This window comes from Triticum urartu, chromosome 1A (assembly GCF_056163025.1).
Source record: "Triticum urartu cultivar PI428250 chromosome 1A, HENAU_Tu73, whole genome shotgun sequence".
In the NCBI taxonomy this organism is placed as follows: domain Eukaryota; kingdom Viridiplantae; phylum Streptophyta; class Magnoliopsida; order Poales; family Poaceae; genus Triticum; species Triticum urartu.
In genome coordinates, this window is record NC_141873.1 from 14893046 (window position 1) to 14900205 (window position 7160).

Here is a 7160-nt window from a genome sequence, read left to right on the forward strand (position 1 = left end):
AATGAGAAATGGGCTGTACATTTTTAAAACACATCAAACCGGCAATTAGTTTCAAATATATTTTTTATTATTTCAAGATTTTAAATTACATTAATTTTTATGCATGGAGAATTTGTTGGATTTTATATTGATATACATTTATTTCTAAAATCAGTTTGAATGTGAGTCGAAATTTTGGGATTAAAAACAGTTCGGACCGCACCGAAATATGCAAAATTTCATATAATTTTTTAACCGTGGCCACAATATGGGCTGTAATGCTAACAAAAAGAATATGGGCTCCAAAAAAACCTTAAGAATTAGCAAATGGGCTATAAATTATTAGAAATAATTGCAAATGGGATGTATGCTGTTTTCCACATATGTGAGGCTTTCCTAAAAAAAAGGCTGACGCACAAGCACTGACTGTTGGATGTCCATCCAACGGCCGTCGTGCTTCTTCAATCTCTGCTCTTCGTGCTCCAGCCGCTCAAACAAGCGCCGGCGGGACTGCCTGCTCCCTCCTCCCCGCAGTCGGCTGTGCTGCCGCGCAGGCCTCACCGCCCCACCGTACTCCCATCGCTGGCCTAGCCATCCCTCTACTCACCCAAACCTGTTGTTATTCTCCGGCAACGGCAGACGAACCAGTAAACCCTCGTATAGTCGTACTCCCCTCCGCCTGGGAAACAACTACTGATTCTTCCCTGCCTCCGTGTTGCCCCCTTCCTAGGCCTCGCCGTCGTCCACCGCCATGGTGCTCTCGGCACGGCATGGTCAATGTGATCAACGACCGACTTCCATCAGAAGAGTACTGTGCGTGGAGACGCTGACAGCTAGGTCCATGACCGCGGCAAGGAAGTGCCTCCTTATTACGCGCAAAATAATTATTCCTCCACCTGACAGCGGGGACCCACCGGACGGGCCACCGTATTTCACGAAAAAAATGTTTCCCCCTGACTGCTGGGACCCACCAGCTACACCTTCGCACGCAACGAAGTGTGTCCGGGCAAAAAAAATGATTCGCCCCCCTGACTGCTGGGACCCACCAGCTACATCTTCGCACGCATGGAAGTGCCTGACAGTCGGGACCCATATGGTCGAAGCATACGTAGCGTTGTCACTCTGGTCACGAACGTGTACATACATATATACTGGTGGATGTAGAGGCGTCCACGTGTCATAGTAGAGGCGCGCACGTAACATGTACACGTACGTACAACGACCAGGGTGCAAGAAAGAAAATACGGCCACGTATGTGTACATACGGGCGGGGTCTCGAACGCCTACTCGCGCATACATACGGCGAGGGCTCGTTGACATGGCTGGGTTGGAACGGAGAAACAGCGTCGTCGTCATGTTCATGGGGAGACAACGGAATGCGTCGTGTTCATGGGGAGCCAACAGAATGCGTCGTGTTCATCGGGTGGCAACAGAACGCGTGGGAGCCAACCGGCTGGGTCAGAACGGAATGCGTGGTCTTATTCATCGGGAGGGCTTGGACGGAATAGGCGATGGAAACGAGGCCTGGCATACCGCAGAACGGAGGAAACGACCTTGTGTTCGACCAGCCACATTCGAAACGGGATCCTGTTCATCGGGAGGGGTCTGGCGTACCGCAAAACGGACGAAACGGACCTCCTACGGTCGAAACGGGGGTCCTGTTGATCGAGAGGGGTGTGGCGTATAGCTAAACGGACGAAACGGACCTCCTACGGTCGAAACGGGGGTCCTGTTGATCGGGAGGGGTGTGGCGTACCGCAAAATGGACAAAACGGACTTGTGTTGGAGCGCTACGGTCGAAACGGGGGTCCTGTTCATCGGGAGGGGTGTAGCGTACCGCAAAATGGGACTCCACGGGATACTGTTCATCTCCACCGTCGACCTCCTCCAGCCTCCATGGGATCATGTTCATCCAGCCTCCACCGCGCGCTACTCCACCGGCTACTGGTCAACCGCCCCTCCATGGGCACCCCTCCACCGTCTACTGTTCATCCAGCCCTCCACACCACGGGGTCCTGTTCAACCACCCCTCCACGGGCACCCCTCCACCATCTACTGTTCATCCAGCCCTCCACCACACCATGGGGTCCTGTTCATCCAGAGGCAACGCCACCGCTCACTGTTCAACCAACCCCCCCCCCCCCCCGCAACGCTCACTGTTCATCCCAGAGGCAGCATCGATCGGCTTCAGTTAGCAGCAGTAGCGAAGGAATCGCTCGATTGGGTTTTGTTAAAAGCCATCGATCCATCGCTCGGGTTCAGTAACGCGTAGCCTACAGTGCAATCGCTCGGGTTCAGTTAGAGCCCAATGCCTCGCTCGGGTTTAGTTAGAGCCAATGCCTCGCACACACATGCGTACGTGTATGAGAGAAACGCGCATCGCTCGGCCCCCGACCTCCCACCGTAACCGGGAACTCCCCAAAATTTTCCTCGCCCTCGCTTCTACCAGGGTTTTTTCCATCATGGACGGCCCAAAGAATGTCATGGAGCTACGTCTCCAGCCCGCCCAGGACAAAAAGCCCATTTTCTGTCATGATTTTTTGTCATAGAAGTAGGAGCCCACCACATCTATGATGATACTGGGTTTTGTCACAATTATCGTCATAGAAGTGTCATATGTATGACAGAAAAAAATTTCATTTGGCCCAAAATGTCACGGATGTGTCTTTTTTTGTAGTGACTATTTATGGAATACATGTCTACATTATATCGATGAACTAGAGCTAGTGTCATATCGCCCTAGGTTATAACTATCAAATGATGAATATCATCCAACAAGTCACCGATCCAATGCGTACGAATTTATCTCATATTGTTTCTGCTAAGTTACTACTGCTATCATAACTGTTACTGCTACTGTCGCTACTGTCACTACTATCAAAACTATCAAACTACTTTGCTACTGATCATATTGCTGCAGATAATTAATCTCCAGGTGTGGTTGAATTGACAACTGAAAGAGCAACTATCCCTGGGTGGTTTTGGTAATTCCTAACAACATATAGCTCATTGAGCTAATGCTATTTCAAGATAAATATTTCAGGAAAGCTCAATATTTGGCATGGCATGGATTAGAAAGTGGACCCCTCAAAATGCTAAGGACAAAAGATTGGCTCAAGATCAAGACACAAGACTCTACATTTTACTTTTAGTGCTCCAAGATCACATTGAGTCCATGGGAAAAGCCAATACTATTAAAAGGGGGTGAGGTGTTGCTTAATCAGTTACTTGCTCAAAATGCTTAGTGATATGCTCCAAAAACCCTCAACTACTTTCTCATATCCACATTTGTCCCAAACCAAAAGTCAAACTCGGCCCCACCGAAATCTTCTATCCGGCGCCACCGAGTTCACTTGACATAGTGCTACCTCTTGAGCACTGCGTTGGTTTTCCCTCAAAGAGGAAAGGGTGCTGCAGCAAACTAGTGTAAGTATTTCCCTCAGTTTTTGAGAACCAAGGTATCAATCCAGTAGGAGATCACGCTCAAGTCCCATGCACCTACACAAACAAATAAGAACCTCGCAACCAACGGATAAAGGGGTTGTCAAGCCCTTCACGGTCACTTATGAGAGTGAGATCTGATAGATATGATAAGATAGTATTTTTGGTATTTTTATGATAAAGAGAAATAAAGATGCAAAGTAAAGTAAGCGGCAAAAGAAATAACTAAGTGTTGGAAGATTAATATGATGAAAGATAGACCCGAGGGCCATAGGTTTCACTAGTGGCTTCTATCAATCTAGTGCTCAAGAGGTAGCAAGAAGGATGATTGTGGTAAAATAAAATCAAAGACTTAAATCATAAAAGACGCTCCAAGCAAAACACATATCATGTGGTGAATAAAAATATAGCTCTAAGTAAAGTTACCGATAGACGGAGACGAAAGAGGGGATGCCTTCCGGGGCATCCCCAGGCTTAGCCTTTTTGGTTTCCTTGAATTTTACCTTGGGGTTCCATGGGAATCCCCAAGCTTAGGCTCTTGCCATTCTTTGTTACATGATCCATCAAATCTTTACCCAAAACTTGAAAACTTGACAACACAAAACTCAAAATAGAAGATCTCGTGAGCTCCGTTAGTGAAATAAAACAAAACACCACTTCAAGGTACTGTAATGAACTCATTATTTATTTATATTGTTGTTAAAACTACTGTACTCCAACTTCTCTATGGTTTATAAACTATTTTACTAGCCATAGATTCATCAAAATAAGCAAACAACACACAAAAAACAGAATCTATCAAAAACAGAATAGTCTATAGTAATCTGTAACTAACGCAACTTCTGAAACCCCAAAAATTCTAAAATAAATTGATGGGCGTGTATAATTTACCTATTAATCATCTTAAAAAGAATTAACTAAATATCACTTTCCAAATAAAAATGGCAGCGATTCTCGTGAGCGCTAAAGTTTCTGTTTTATACAGCAAGATCAAAAAGACTTTCCCCAAGTCTTCCCAACGATTCTACTTGGCACAAACACTAATTAAACACAAAAAACACAACCAAAACAGAGGCTAGATAAATTATTTATTACTAAACAGGAGCAAAAAGAAAGGAATAAAAATAAAATTGGGTTGCCTCCCAACAAGCGCTATCGTTTAACGCCCCTAGCTAGGCATAAAATCGAAGATAGATCTAGGTATTGCCATCTTTGGTAGGAAATTCTTCAATGAGACACCTATAACTCTTAGGAGTTTCTTTATTTTCATTAATTATCAAACTCCTAGGCACAAAATCAAGAAAATCATTTGTAGCAAACGGTTCCTTAATGATAGCAAAAAGATTGGGATGAACACTTATTGATTTTAAATCTGCAGTTTCCTTACTAGAGGATTGACATTGTTTTTGAGAACATAACTAAGCTTGGCAATTTTAGTGGGAGGATTTGGAGTATTTTTAACGGAAGAAAAATTGGACCCCAAGTTGGTGATAATTCCCTCAAGTTTATCGATTCTAGTAGAATCTTGATCTATCCTTTCATTAACTATGGGTTCTTTTTCCTTAAAAAAATTCAGAGTAACTCCCACCTTAGATCCATATTGGGTAATTTGGTTCTGGATCTTTTTATCCAAATTCTCAATCAACTCTACAGTAGGAACTTTATTCTCAATAATTTCAAGACTTTGCATCACATGTTCCAAAGTTAACATAGTTCCATTAACCAAAAGAGGTGGTGAGCCAAACAAGTCTATCATAGCGTTATAAGAATCAAAAGTATGGCTACCCAGGAAATTCCCTCCGGTAATGGTATCCAGAATATATTTGTACCAAGGAGTAGTGCCTACATAAAAATTGCGGAGAATAACGGAAGTAGATTGCTTCCTGATAGATATATTTTGAGCATTGCAAATTCTATACCAAGCATCTTTTAGATTTTCTCCCTCCGTTTGTTTAAAATTAAGAAGTACATTCTCAGGAGACAACGGAGAAGATAGAGGACTAGCCATAACAATAAGGCAAGCAATCCAACACACAAGCAAACAAGAAGCGTGCAAAAGAGGCAAATAGGGAAAGAGAAGGGGAACAGAGAGAGAGGGCGAATAAAACGGCAAGGGTGAAGTGGGGGAGAGGAAAACGAGAGGCAAATGGCAAATAATGTAATGCGAGGGATAAGGGTTTGTGATGGGTACTTGGTATGTCTTGACTTGGCAACGGCACCGGAAATAACTCATTGTTGGGAGTCAAATCTTAACTTGACTTGGTGCGAATCTACCCGGCAACGGCGCCAGAAATCCTTCTTGCTACCTCTTGAGCACTACGTTGGTTTTAACTTGAAGAGGAAAGGGTCATGCAGCAAAGTAGCGAAATTATTTCCCTCAGCTTTTGAAAACCAAGGTATCAATCCAGTAGGAGATCACGCTCAAGTCCCACGCACCTACACAAACAAATAAGAACCTCGCAACCAACGCGATAAATGGGTTGTCAAGCCCTTCACGATCACTTACGAGAGTGAGATCTGATAGATATGATAAGATAATTTTTTTGGTATTTTTATGATAAAGAGAAATAAAGATGCAAAGTAAAATAAACGGCAAAATAAATAACTAAGTGTTGGAAGATTAATATGATGGAAGATAGACCCGGGGGCCATAGGTTTCTCTAGTGGCTTCTCTCAAGAGCAGAAGTATTACGGTGGGTAAACGAATTATTATCGAGCAGTTGAAATAATTGAGCATAGTTATGGGAATATCTAGGTATGATCACGTATATAGGCATCACGTCTGAGTCAAGTAGACTGAAACAATTTTGCATCCTCTACTATTACTCCACACATCGACCGCTATCCAGCATGCATCTAGAGTATTAAGTTCATAAAAACAGAGTAATGCTTTAAGGAAGATGACATGATGTAGAGGGATAAACTCATGCAATATGATATAAACCCCATCTTTTTATCCTTGATGGCAACAATACAATACGTGCCTTGCTGCCCTTGCTGTCACTGGGAAAGGACGCCGCAAGATTGAACCCAAAGCTAAGCACTTCTCCCATTGCAAGAAAGATCAATCTAGTAGGCCAAACCAAACTGAGAATTCGAAGAAACTTGCAAAGATAAACCAATCATACATAAAAGAATTTAGAGGAGAATCAAATATTGTTCAAAGATAATCTGGATCATAAACCCACAATTCATCAGATCTCGACAAACACACCGCAAAAGAAGATTACATCGAATAGATCTCCAAGAAGATCAAGGAGAACTTTGTATTGAGATCCAAAGAGAGAGAAGAAACCATCTAGCTAATAACTATGGACCCGTAGGTCTGAAGTAAACTACTCACACATCACCGGAGAGGCCATGGAGTTGATGTAGAGGCCTTCCGTGATCAATGCCCCCTCCGGTGGAGCTCCGGAAAAGGCCCCGCGATGGGATCTCTCGGGTACAGAAGGTTGCGGCGGTGGAATTAGGTTTTCATGGTGCTCCTGGATGTTTTAGGGGTACGTGGATATATATATAGGAGGAAGAAGTACGTCGGTGGAGCAACGGGGGGCCCACGAGGATGGAGAGCACGCCCTGGGGGGTAGGCGCGCCCCCCTGCCTCGTGGCCTCCTCCGTTATTTCTTGACGCCCACTCCAAGTCTCCTGGATCACGTTTGTTGAGAAAATCACGTCCCCAAAGGTTTCATTCCGTTTGGACTCCTTTGACATTCCTTTTCTTCGAAACCCTAAAATAGGCA